Raw genomic sequence first — 14387 nt, 5'->3', positions numbered from 1 at the left:
ATAGCTGATGTCGCTTTTAAGAAGTCAGTCTCACACTTTGCATTACCTACTTTTGATTAGTTTAGCTCCTCTGCTGGGGTCCAACACTAAAGGGAACATCCTTCCTTTTATCTCTGCCTCCCATCTGAATCTTTCCTGACCCCCCCCCCCCCCCCCACTCCCCCACTTGCCATCCCTCCTCTGGAATCTGCATTACCTATTATTATCTATTCAATAACAGTTTCAGGTCATGACTTCAATTATTTCCCCATCACTCTGGTGCTCCTTTGAAACTATAATGACTGTTTTCTGAGCAAAGACTGAACGAATAATAAAAGAGCTGAATATGAACAAAGAGAAATCTCTGCGTAACCTTTATGTTACTCGTTTGTAGTAGTAATTTGTAATATTAGGCTGTGGTTCACTTACTTGTTACAAGCTTGTTTTAGTGAAATTGCCTTGTCTGCTGATATATAATTAATTTGGCTTTGCACCGATATTGAAATTCTGGCTGAAACACCAGTGATTATTTGCATGTTATGTCTGAAAGCCAGGGCTCAAATTGAGAGGGGATGCAGGGGATGGCATCCCCCTGGTGGGAAAAAATTACGAAAAGCCTTCCCCCATGAAACCACCATCCCCTCTAACCATCCCCTTTAGATGAATAATGTTGTGTATTATGTAAAATGTTTCTTGCAAATTAAATGTTAAAATTCTCGAATCATGAAAATTCACGAACTAAATAATAATGCCACCTACGGGCAGTTTTATTGTCATCTTTATTTATCCATGAAAGTCCTAAACCAGCCAAGGTGCCAGCACAAAAACTTATTCAGCGAAACTATTGTTTAATTAGTAGTATTGACCCAAATTCCTCCATTTCAGACCGCAGAAGAAAAAAAAACCCCTTAAAAATAGCACTTAGACTTTGCGTTTTTGGTCTTTGGGGTCAGATAGACCCCAAACTTTTACAGAGTGATTGCATAAGGAAACATAATTTTTTTATGTGACAAACTATATTTCTGTTTTTTTTTTTTTTTTTTTTACTTCTCAACTATACATTTATGCTGTGTTTTTGTGGACATTTGATAGTTTTTGACCTATTAGCTGCACAATTATTCAACTAGGCCATAAAATGGCTTATGAGTATTATTATTATTTTTATTTTTATTTTTTTTAATGAAAAAATCACTTAAATGATAATCTGAATTAAATATAAAAGGTTTCTAGATATTGGCCCATGTGCTAGGGGAAAAACCTGAGGAATTACAGTTAAATAAAGAAAGTGCAATGACCACATATATCCAGCAGAGTGAATATATATTTAAACATTTTAAAATATATTATAAATATATATTTTTGTCAAAGGTTAGAATTTTTTGTTGCTGTCTGATGTCTTTTGACTTGTCTGCTTTTGTTTATGTAAATGTAAATGATGTTACATACATTTGCAGAAATCTCTCTCTGTCTTTTTGTGTGTGTGTGTGTTATGTCTACCCCTTCACATTGTTATGCATTTATGTTCTGTGCATTTTATTTGCCAAAATCAAAAAAAATGCCCACGTAAAAAAAAACACACGTGTTTGTGTGCGTGTATGTGCATGATAGAATGTTCGTTCCAATTTGCATTTGTGCTCTAGATCCAGGCCTTTATAAAAATGTAAAACATTTCAGATTTATACTGGGCTTACTTATTTCTTTCTTTTTTGACAAATGAAACAAAAACAAACAAAAATTTTTTTTATACACCTTTAGAACAACCAAATCAAGTCCAGATTTTTTTTTGTGTGTTTAGATAGATTAGGAAAAGTCTCATGCAGAGTCTCATGCCCCTGGGATGGAGGGAACACTGAAAAGTCCTGTACTTTGTGCTAATTATTTTACAATGGACTGCCTCACAAACAAGGGTTAGTTCAGCGCTGTGGCGTTGTGCAAAGATTGCTTCTGAAAGACGGATCGATTCCAATGCTTTGTGCGCAAACATCCAGTTTCCAGACAAAGTAAGCATCTCTTTTCATCTTATTTTGTTTTCCAAAAGAGCTTCTTGGCTAATGTTGCTAAAGTTACCATTGTCTCTGCCTGTTTAAACTAATGCTGCCTTCACGTGCTACCAGAATTATCGTGAATAGGAATATGATAGTTAAAAATTGCATTTGGAAGCAACACGCTTACCACCAGTTAAACCATAACACCAGTGGTATGCCTACGAGCATGAGCTCTTGAGAGCTCTCTTATGAGAAGGGAGGCTGGAGCATCAGCTCATTTTTATTTAAAAGGGACATACACATATACAGCACATTTTGGCTCATACCCAAAAGTGGCAATTTCAACTATAAAAGCTATAAAAAAAATTATCTGTGGAGTATTTTGAGATAAATCTTTACATACACATTCTGGGGACATCAAAGAACAATTTAAAACATTGTATCAATGCATTTAAAAAAAAATGCAAGGTCTTTAAATAAAAACCTTTTTAGATAAATTTTGTAATCATTGTGCATGTCTATAATTCAAGTATATTTCAAAGTCTGTATCCATTTAGGGCTCCAAGTACTGTTTGTGTTTAGCACTATCACAGACAACACATTTTGTCAGTATTACGGACGGGGGGGGGGGGGGGGGTGTTTTGATATGGGTACTGCGTCTTTTATGTGGCAGTCATATTGTGACTGCCACATTAGTGTCTGCATCACTAATTTTTTTTTCTTGTTCTTCTTGTTTTTCCTGCAGAAAGTAAATATTTTCTTTATGTCAGTAGAGGCTGCTTCATATTGCTTTTATTATGGATGCCAAAGTGTCTGATCCCAGACTAAAATCTAACTTGGCAGAGATCTGTTCCAGCACTAGATGGCTAGCATGCTGATGTATTGGCGTGTCTGTGCCTTTCAGAGCCCAGACTGCTTGTCATTTAGACTGGTAACCTCCACTTCCTCTCTGCCTGCTCCTTTCAGTGGCTCTATTCCAGAGGGGCCTCCCTATACCCCACCCAGACAAGCCTGAGCTCATTAGAACATTTCCCTGGATTAAAGTCTTTCTTTATGGATTACAACAGTTAAGATGTTTGAGCAGTTCTTGTCACAGAGACAGGTATTTAACTTTTAACGACTCGTTTGGCTGATTACCGCAGTTTGATGAATTTGGAAGCCATCAGCACTTTTTTATTTTAATATTAGTTTTTACCATTTGATCCATCTCGCCTAATCGAACCTCACTCTACCTGTGATTGAATGTTTGTCTTCTTTTGATGTTGTAAATGGGACGTTCCTCTCAACTGTGACTAATTAAAATTACCCTCTATGAATTGCAAGTGTTTACTGAGAAGTTCATTAGCCTCTCTGGGGCAATCAGTGGAAATTAAAGGTCATGTTTGCTTGTTTGTTTTCGGTGAGAGAAATGCTTTAACATTTTTACGAACAGGTGTCCAAAGCATGACTTTAATTTGAAATGCTGTGCTCAGGGGCTTCTTCGGTTGAGCTGTTGATGTCTCCTCAAACGTTGAATTTGAGATTAAGGTTCAAATGCCACCTCCTTCTTACGGGGAGCTGCATTTGCATAACTAGCTGCCTTTCATTTGCACACCAAAACAATTTCCTGTTATTTGTTTATTGATATGGATAGACATTCATTTATTCCTCTTTATTTCCTGTTGAATATTTTATAATGTTAGGATTGCTGCCAGTATCTCATTTAGACCATTATGGTTTTGAAAACCACTTTCCTCTTGAATGTGACTGTTGATAAATTCTCCCACATAATCATAGTAATTGTTGTGTCATTTGTGTAATGTGTGAAGACAGATTTCATTACTGAAATCAGATGATTGCAAAAAACAGATTTTTATTTTTGATGTGTAAAATTAAGTTTATACATTTGCTGCTTAAATAATAATAATAGTAATAATGGGCTCATTTGTATCTTCTTAAATTCTGTATTAATGTGCCACTTATCAAACTTTTATAGAATTATTTTTGTTCACTGTTAGTCTATCTATAACTTTTTTTTTTTACAATTATCAATTCCTTTCATTATCATTAACAATGTATTGAACATCAGCTCTACATCTTGAATTTTCCCCGTAGTTAATATACCCTACATCAAGTTACCAAAACCAAAAAATCGCATTTTTCTTTAACTGTTGTGTATCATGTTATCGTATCGAGTCTTGTTAGTTGTTACAATTAGAAAAATCCAACTGCATTTATTAGTGAAGTTGAAATTGTGGCTGGAAATTTGGTTTGCCATCATTCTGTTTGTGTAATCGCTGTGGAATGCAGTCGAGGACAGTTGTGTAGCCTGGGCCAAGCTGCCTTTGTCTGTAATGAGAACCTACCTGTGGGTCATTCTGGGGTCTTGAATGCTACAAGGATTTTGCAGTTTTCTCCTGGCTCTGAGGCAGGGGTCTCCAGTACACTCCGATGACAGGGGTGCCTGCTCAAAATTGCCTGACCTCTATTGTTGCACATACAGGTCACTTCACCTCCTATGGGAACTTCTAAATTGAACCCAGCTTGCGCTTTCATTTTTTATTGCATGCCACCCCACCTCCTCCTTTCTTTTCTTTCCTTTCCTCCCCTCCCATTCCTCTCATCTTCCATCTTTCTTCCCTCTCCCTCATGTGTTCAGTGAGGTGCAAAGTTATTCAGGGGTGGAGAAATGGATTTCTAGCTTTAGTTTTGAACTGCTAGGCCTGGCTTGTGAAAGCAAAAGGAACAAGAGCACTGTTATATTGAGCTTATTTGCATGCTTGTCTCAGTGCATTGTTGTGCAGCTAATATTTACAAGAGTTTGAAAGTAAATGCCATTGTGTTCTCAGCTCTCTGGATCAAATGGCAGGGGAACTGAGGTGCACACACTGACGCCTGATGTATTATTCCATTTCATGGAGTCTGCCAGCCTAGCACGCATACCCCGGTAATCCATACCCCTGCCGCTCGCCCCCACTTGAAATAAATAGGATTGGTATCTGTCTCCCTGACTCTCAGAGATGCAGTGATTGATGGATCTTGTACAGATTAATTATTGAAGCTAGCGGTTTCCTCTCACAGACAAGACTATACAACACTGCCAAGAGCTGCCTGGAAGATGGCGTACACATAAAACCGCCCTTCATTTATGAATACAATATCACTGGGAGGGCCTAATAACGTATTGTTTAAAATTTAATGCATGATGTAATTTGGTTGCGCTTATTTACTTCTCAAAGTTCCAAGATTAATACAAATGTGTGTATTAATCTTGTGAAGGACATTGACCATTATTGTTGTTTTTTTCTTTCTTTTTCTCTTGACCTCATAGAGCTGCAGTGTATCAAGGCTAACTCAGCTTTCTTAGTGTCCTGGTTCTTATGTCCCTCAGGTTTGGTCACATGCATTATTTTGTATTTTATCCTGATCAGCTGCGGTGTGTCAGGTAGTAAAATTCTTTTTTTTCCAATGGAAATGACCCCATCCGCCTATCTCAGTAGGGATAGGCCTGTCTTTATTTAGTTGTTTCACAGAAAGCACATTAGACGGAACTGTGCTCCATCAGTATGGGGAAAGAGGATGCCAACTGCAGAGGTGATTCACACAGACTTCGATAGACTCCCACATCCTGATGCTTTTCGTTCAGATCAGTGGGTGGGAAGTTCTAGTTTAATCAGTAGAAGGGCATGTGGGCTCTTCTGCTTCACAGGATCCCTCCTCTTATTCTTTTTCTTGTTATGTGCTGGGCTTTGATCTTTAAAGGTCCTTGAGAACGAAGAGCCAACAGGCTGGGACTCTCTTCCTTTGGATTCATGCCCATCTGCAGCTCCATCTAACGGACATCCCTGGACACAGCAGGCCTTCTTGTCTTTCTCGCTCTTTCTTTTCCACTCCTTTTCTGCACTATCTCTGCTCACACTCACTTCAGCCCATCATTATACTGATTTTCTCTCTTCCTATGCACTCATTTGTTTTGAACCATGATATACAGTACTATATGCATTTGCATTTATCTATACTTTTTGTGTAATCGCAGGTAATAATTTTTACAAATTCAAAGCGGCACCAAGCGCTGACAAATGAACTTCTGCCCTGTTGGCAAAATCCCTCTCCTAAAGCCGTGGTCGCAAGCATTCATTGCATGAGTGTGAAGCATTACAAAGGGTTTGTCGACCAAGAACCTGAGTCTTGGCAGCGCAGCAGGACTCCCTGGACTTATTGCTAACTGGACTGTCATTAAAGTCTAAGTTAAACATTTTACTGTTATCAAAATCAGCAGGGGTTTTGCCAAGGTAACATGATATTTGCCAGATCACATTATCCCTGTTTTGTATTAAAATAGGTGGATTGCCAAACAAAGAAATTTCTCCTGCTGTGAGTGCTATGCCTCTACCACTCTTCACACTTTAGGTTTAGGATATCCTAACACATGTTCTCTCGCAAAACAGATCTTTCAGAATCTTCACTTTACAACTTACAGATATTGCAGAAATTCATCTGCTCTTCAGCAAGGTACTAAGATTATTGGGGTAAGGAAGCCTTTGATCTATGGATTCATATATCATTAGACCTCATGCTACTTGTAGAGCTGTCAGAGGACAGCAATGGATGACACTCCCTGACCTTTACTACTTTCAGCATTCCATTAAATCACAATATTAAAGGTCACTCTTCATCGTTTTTATGCTCATAAATGTTACTTCTGCCACATTGGTCAGAGTGTTGAAGTCCTGTGACAGGTGTCCTTCATGAAGGTTGGTGTAATAAAGTTCGTAGTCACAGGAAGAAGGAGGTGGGAACCGGTGAATATTGAAACAATTTTAATAAACAAACAGAAAACAGTGCAACAGCCCCTCACTGACGACTGCCATGCACAAACAAAAACAACAACATAAAATCCAGGCCTGGTCCTCTCTCGTCTTGCACTGTTGTCACTCATTATCATTTACTCCACCGGCCTCGGTCCGTTCCCATGGCTCATGGCCCTGCCCCACTCGTCACAGTTCGCACTTGAGTTTTTGTCCTACATTGCTAGATGTTGGCCAGTGTCCACCATAGATCCATATGTCAGTAAATGCCAGGCTAAAAAGGCTGACATAATCGTTAATACCACCAGTTGCTACTCTTGCGATATGGAATGAAAGAGCATAGTGATTGCTACTTACTCTTACAGTATGTCCCTGCTCTAATTGTAGTCTGATTGCAGATGATCGAAGGTGCCAGACATTCACATACACAGGAGGGGATCATTGCACACTTAAAGGTACTGCTCACCCAAAATTGAAAGTAATTTTTAAAAATGTTTAGTCCTCTTTGGTTTGTTACAAACTCCGTTTGTTTCTTCTGTATAACAGAATAGTAAGCTATTGAAGAATATTCTGGCCACTCTTTTAAAATAATTAAAGAGGAATGAAACTGTCATTACGAAAAAGCACCGTAAAAGTATCATAAAAGTGGTTCATTATATTCCAAGTCATTATTTTATAGATTTGTAGAATTTAGGTAGAATTTAATTCACCCAGAACTTAAAGGTCTGTCATCATTTACTCACCTTCATGTTGTTCTAAACCTGTATTTATTTACAGTGTGATTAACCAAACAGTATTGGTGACCATTCCATTGTATGAAGTATAAGCACACACACACGCACACACATATTCTGTATGGTTTCAGAAGACTTGAAATTTAGAACATCAATAGTACCATAACATGCATTGTAATTACATGGAAAAGAGCAACCAGTCCATTATTTATTTTTCATATTGTGTTACTCAGAAGAAAGATATTCATATAAATTCAAGTTTGGAATGACGTGAGGGTGAGTAACTGATAAATGACACATTTTTCATATTTGGATGAACTAATCCTCTAAGACATTACTTACTCTCATAAGAACTGATAAAGGGAATTAAATCACCAGTTAAAATCACCAGTGTTTCTTTTGGTTTATTCCAGCACGTGACCTTATTCACAATTTTTTTAAAACCTGAAATATGCTTTGATGAATGAAGTAATTATTCAGATGGGGAAGCATGCCTCCATGCTTCTTAATCACCTTACATACAGATTTTCTTGCTGAAATCTAATTAGACTATGAATGCTTCTTCCGTTTGAATGAGCTGAATTTTGGATGCGAACACACAACCCCTGTAGCCAGAGGTACACCGTTGCAGCGTGTATAAGTTATTGTGTGTAGCAGTACTGAACACAGGACCTTCTTCACATTTAAATTAATCCAGAAGTGACCCACTCAACCAGGAAATAGCTCTGATTTGTAAATGCTTAGCTGTGAGTTTGAGGTCTCGGATTTCTGTTTGTGTTTCACTTTCAGCTCGGACCATATGATAGATGTGTATCTCAGAGTGAAAGACTACAAAAGATTGCATTTCTGTCCAGTCTCTTGTCTGTCTAAGAAAATAAGCGGACTGTGGAATAGGTTTGGTAATCTGGCATTGCTGGGACTCAGGGACACTCTGTATCATTGGCAAGATTCACAAGCACATGTTCTGTCGCCGAAGCCAGAAAGGTTGAGGTGTCGACAGGGTGTGTTTGGGTAGTTCATTAAAACTTGCCCTCTTCTAACCCGTTTTTCTCCTTGCAGCCTGTCCTTTAGCGAAACCTTGAGGTTCCATTGAAATTCCACAGAGCTTTCCTCTTTTGAAATATCTGTTGATGAGGTAATGCAGGGCTGCGATAGCTCTCTGCTCCCTCTGCTGCTGAACATTTCTCTAAGTCATGTTTACATAATTAGCAAGCTCTCAGAGAGCCTTGGCAATTTTTAAAAAATGAAAGGAGCTAGTTAGTAGTCCACTCGGTGTGTCTCTCTCTCCAAGACCACTGTGCTGAAGACACACTGATATGCATACATTCAAAAAGCACGGTAACACAAAAACCAGCTCTTTTCTCTTTGCTTGCATATTTTACACATACATTTTATTGTCATTAACATGTTGTATGCTATGCCGTGGGATTAAGTATTTTGTGTTTTTGTATGCATGAGCTTGTAGCTAACATAATGAGCTTGCAGTGTTTTTCTTAAAATAAATGACTGAGGCATATTGTTAATTATTGTAAATAGATTTTTACTTATCAAGCCTGTCCAGCATTCCTCTGTGCTGCTATCAGCCTCTAAAATGCTATTGTTTCATTTACGGCTTCTCTTACAGTAATTAGATGTTTCAAATCAGTGAAGAAACATAATTAGTGGCCATTAATTTATGAGGGCCCACACTGTTGTTCACGACAGAGATGTGTGTATTAAAGTTATTATTGTCCCATGGCTATGTAGAGCCATTATGTGATTAATCATTTTACTACAGCCCTGATTGGAAATGGACAGTGTGATGTTGCTGAGTCTCACTTTGCCCCCTCTTTGACCGTATCACTGAATCTAATTATGTAACCAACTTCAGAAGTGTGACACTGTTATATTAGCTTAGTTATATGCTGGAGTGAATGACTCTTTCAGTTTGGACTTTTGTCAAATTTTCATTTGTACAGCGCAATTTAATATCAAAATGCTCATTTTTAGAGTTCAGAATTTGCCTGCTTTGGAGAGCTTTCTAACCACAGATAGAAAAAAAACTTTAATTACAAATGTGATGAGGGCTGTAAATCTCTCTCCCTCTCCTTTGGTGTTGTCTTGAGAGATGAATCAGCTAAAGCATGCTGGCATCCACACACAAATCTTCATTAGATGTGGTTGATAAACCATTAATCCATTCTTTCACACTTTTTTTCTGTTTTTTTTCTTTTTTGGTCCACTCACATTCTGAGTTTGAAATGAAAGACCACAAACCTTAGTCAAGATAGACATCATGTTTAATTTAACACAGATGAAAGTGAGATTGTAAGGGATAGATGTACAGTTTTTAAATAGGCTACCCATACTTTGTTGTTACTTGTTTGTTTGCTAAATATGTAAATATAAGAGATGTGCTCCAGGACCTTAAAGAGTTAAGCTAAAAATGAAAATTAAATCATTTATTTACCCTCATGTCGTTTCAAACCTGTTACTTTCTTTATTGAAACACAGAAGTTAAAATTCTGAACAATGTCAAGGTCCCAAATGACTGACTAACTGAGTAACTAATTACAATCAATCAGTCTAACTACAATCAATCTGGTGGTGGTTGAGGAGAGACCCCCCACATGATTGTAAAGTGCTTTGGGTGTACAACAATACACAATAAAGCGCTATATAAATGCATCATTCATTCATTAATTCATTCATTCAATCTAACTTGATTTAATCTACCATCAACTAACTGCAATAACTACCTTTTAGTTTTATCCTGTGTCTTACACAAATCAATTGGCTTTAGGAGACTTTTTCTATAATATGAAAAATAGTGGCCAGTACATTTTTCAAATTTTAAAAGCATGTAAAACGGCTTTGGAATGATTTGAGTGCAAGTCAATGATGACATTTTCAATTTTGGGTGAACTATTGTGCCCACTCTACGTCTAGCCTTTACCCATCATTTCAGCATCCGCAGACAGATCTTTGATCTCTAGTGTGCATGTAGATATGTGTGTCTGTCGCTACTCAAGTTTGTATTCTCTGAAATTGTAGTAATGATCAGCTTTCCAAAAACGAGAGATTTAAATGGAGAGTAATGAATGCTATATTTGATAAACTGCATGCAACTCAGATCACAGAAGGCTGTAATTTGCACTATTTGTAGATCCTTGATTCTTTCTGTATCCGTGGCTCTTGCATAAGGGTCAGTGTTTCATTTGTCCCACTGATTGCTTGTTACTTTTTCTCTGACTCGCATGAATAATGTAAAATTAGACCATTTTCTGCCCCAGAACCAGTTTGTGCTGCAAGTTTATTTTCCTGTCAAGTGGCTGGAAATATTCCTCCCTCTGTTTGCAGCTCCAGCAGTTTGTGAATTTGATTAACCAAATTGCAGAAATCTCTCAAACATTTCCAGAAAATTGTCACCGATAGAGACACTGGGAGATGAAAACCGCCTGTGTGTGACCTTGTGAGAGGCAATCAATGGCCTTTATCTTGTCCAGCACATTATAAATCCTACCAACGGTGTGGTCAACAGGTCCTTGTAATATATTGACCTGCGGTGCAGCAATTTATCAGTTTGTCTCTGAGGTTAAATAATTTAGTTTTTCAGCTCAGCCTATACTTTCTCTTTGTTCCTCTCGATTTCCCAGAGTTCCCATCATCAAAGCCGGCCATGAGTTTTGGCTGATTTTGATGGATTGAAGTTGCAGATGTGGCATGAATAACAGAAACTCTTAGAGCATAGTGAACAGAAACTTTCTAATCGTAGATCTCATCTGGAGAGGAAACAAACATTGCTGCCTTTGTGTTTACCTCTGTGATTCTGCTCTTCCTGTGCTGTTGTCTGTGGACATGGGCCCTAGAGTTATAACCTCTTGAATCAACACAGGAGATCAGCACATGCATAGTCGGCAAAATAAATTGCTTTCATTTACTGCAGCAAACTATGGATTTTTGTTGTTGTTGTTGTTGTTGTTGTTCTGGCTCTCCTAAAGTAAAAACTAGCACCTGAAGGCTTCCTTCTTCTTTTTAAATTGGAGTAATTGAATGTAAAAAATACCACAGTGATTCTGTTCTCTTTTTTATTTTTGACAAGACTTGATTTATTGTTAGAGTATGTATACTTTAATAATAAACAAGAGCCTGTGGCCTTCACATGAGACATTTATGGAAGGTGTGATGTGCTTGACATACCTAGGAAAAAATCCCTGATGTTTTCCCTTACCTACTTTAAATCAGCACTTGCTTGGGAGCAGTCGTAAGCCTAAAATTCAGAAATGCTCTTTACGAGTGTTATGTCCCTTATTCCTGTTTGTCTCTTTCATTATCACTTCTTGAGCATGACGGTAGCAGCCAATACTTCTTCAAGCAAGATATATGCAGTGGGGAATTAACAGGAGATTGATGTAGTAGATACCAAATACCCAACATGAGAGGATTGAGTGGGCTTGAATAAGAAATACACTGCTAGGACGTGCCAAGGTCTGGGCTAAACCTTGAGCCAAATTTCCTCCTCAACTAAACTCTGCTCCCTGAGATGAAAGACAGAATTGTTCTGATATTCTGATCAAAGCCGGCTATCTTCAAAATACAAAGGAACACCTGGAAATCTGCAGAAATATGAGCATGCACAAAAGAACATTGTGATGCATAATGTATCCTAAGTGCTGTTAAGATTTGTATATAAACATCTGACTAGTGTGTTTATTAATTCATTTATTTATGTTCATTAATGATTTGTTTGCCCGCCATCGCATTTAGTACATTTAGAAGACTTTTAATCTAAAGCTGTTTGATGTCTCTTCTCACTAGTTTGTTATAGACTTTGTGGTTGGTTCTGGATCCATGAGTACTCAAGATTAAAGGATTTATTTATTTATATATTTAGTTACAGAAGCAACTTCTATATTAAATGATTTCTTTCAAAGACATTTTTTTATTTATATAGACCTTTTTTATAATGGGTTTTTTTGCTGAAGAAAGCAGACAGGAAAATAGGTTTAGAAAGGTAGCGTGATTGGGAAATGACCTTAGACAGACTTTTTTTTTTTTGTCCATTACACAGTAATTTGTTATTTGAGTGACCAGTACTGTTATTTGATTGACAGTCATGAATAATTATTCTATAAAGGCTTTCATTTTGTTGACCTGTGTAACTGTGTGCCAGGACTTCACGTGAAGTGAGCCATGAAGAACGCGATGTTCTAGTTTCTCCACAACCTGTTAACGCATTATGTTTTCCCGCCGCCTGTTTGACATACTGACTTTTTGAATGTGTGAGCCAAGCTGCCAATACTGTGTAGATTAGAACAAGCCCACAAAAGAGGCAGAACTCCATACCTCTATAAATGTCACCATCACACTCCTATTAAATGGGGCCGGTGCTGCTAAAAGCCGACGTAATTGCTATGCTTTTTTTCACACGTTCCCATCAAGGCCAAAGGGTCTGGCAAAGCCTGTAGATTAGTCTGTGTAACACATAGGCACAAATGATGTGTGAACTGATGTTTGATTGTGTGGATGGAGTGAGGTGTTATTGTCGGAGGTGCTTATCAACACATTTGCTGCATGGTCTCTGAGTCTCTCCATAAATATTAGTGCTTTTTAATACCTGGACTTTGACTCCAGTGAAGCGTACTTTGTTATTAATCCTGCAAATAAGCTTAATGTCTCCATAATTAGAGGAAGGTAAAAGATGCTAATGCAACAAGTTAAAGTTCTTCAGGTTTTGGGGATTTTTTTTGGGGGGGGGTAACCACAGGATATTATGTCTGGAAATAAGTCCTGCATTATTGTTTGAAATTTCTCTCCACTTACATACAAGTGCTGCACTTCAGAGAGAAAATGTCCTTAGGGTTTCCTGTTACAAATGTTGTTGCTTGAAACATAGCTTTCAAATGCATTTGCTTGTTTGTTGACGAACAACGGTCTCGAAAAACGGCTCCCTCAGGCGTTACGGCAGCAAACCTCTGATTTAAACTGCAAATATCCTTTCACGGCTGTTAAGGATGATAATCTGTTATATAGGGAGGGGATGCGAATTTCAGTTCCATGTCCTTCCTGAGCCAGTCAGGCATGTTATCTGATATGGATGCTCACCGATAGACTGGAAATTTTGGCTGTTGGTGTGTACCTCCCTCACAGGGTGGACTACCATGTAAATAATATATATCCTTAGGTGTGAATCACACACAAGATAACCTTCAAGACAGTCATGGATCAGCAGCTTCACATTAGCTGATAGGATTAAGGAAAAAATATCTACAGGAGTCTCTTAATAGAAAAGACAATCACTGTCTGAGAGAAGAATTGAGACGTGTGTTTGGAGCGAAACAGGAATGACAACGAGCTGGGCTGGTGATATTTCACAGCACTCATGGTCATTCTTAGATCATGTGACTTTGTTCTCAAAGACTGGATTGAAATTAGTTTACAATATTATTTGCTGCTTATTTTATTTTATTTTTAAAAGAGCCATTAGGACATGGACTAGAAAACTGCTTTGCTGTCCTCCCATCTGTCCATTGAGAGAACTTGTACACCAAACAAGCTGTGCTTCTGTCCTGACTGGAACCTTGCTGTGCCACACAGCTATGCTTCTCCATTTCCTCTTTTTGTAGGCTAGAATAGCATAGGGCTGTGACGGTCGCTGTTACAAACGAGCAAATTAATTTTGTGGCTACTTTCTTGTTTAACTGTATTATTTATTAGATATTTATTTTAGTTCACAAAAGCAATTTTTTTTCCGGATTTATTTCAAACTGATGTTAATGGAAGTTTATGGAATGCAAAAATACATATAAACTTTACAACATTTGGTTTTAAACCAGGCCCACCCCTAATCTGATTTAGCAAAACTCTGCAGAAAAAGGATAATTTTAACAGCAAAAAAGGTTCCACTCTACTTGTGTTTTTAT

At 37.8% G+C, this 14387-nt stretch overlaps 1 protein-coding gene across 12 annotated transcripts in view; it reads left to right on the top strand.

Moving 5' to 3' along the window:
- camta1a (calmodulin binding transcription activator 1a) overlaps positions 1–14387 on the top strand; it is a 381282-nt gene that overhangs the window by 40040 nt on the left and 326855 nt on the right. The gene's annotated exons all lie outside the window — the stretch shown is intronic.

Source organism: Carassius carassius, chromosome 37 (genome assembly GCF_963082965.1).
Source record: "Carassius carassius chromosome 37, fCarCar2.1, whole genome shotgun sequence".
NCBI classification, from domain to species: domain Eukaryota; kingdom Metazoa; phylum Chordata; class Actinopteri; order Cypriniformes; family Cyprinidae; genus Carassius; species Carassius carassius.
The sequence above is the reverse complement of the archived record's forward strand: the minus strand, read 5'-3'. Positions and strand labels throughout refer to the sequence as shown.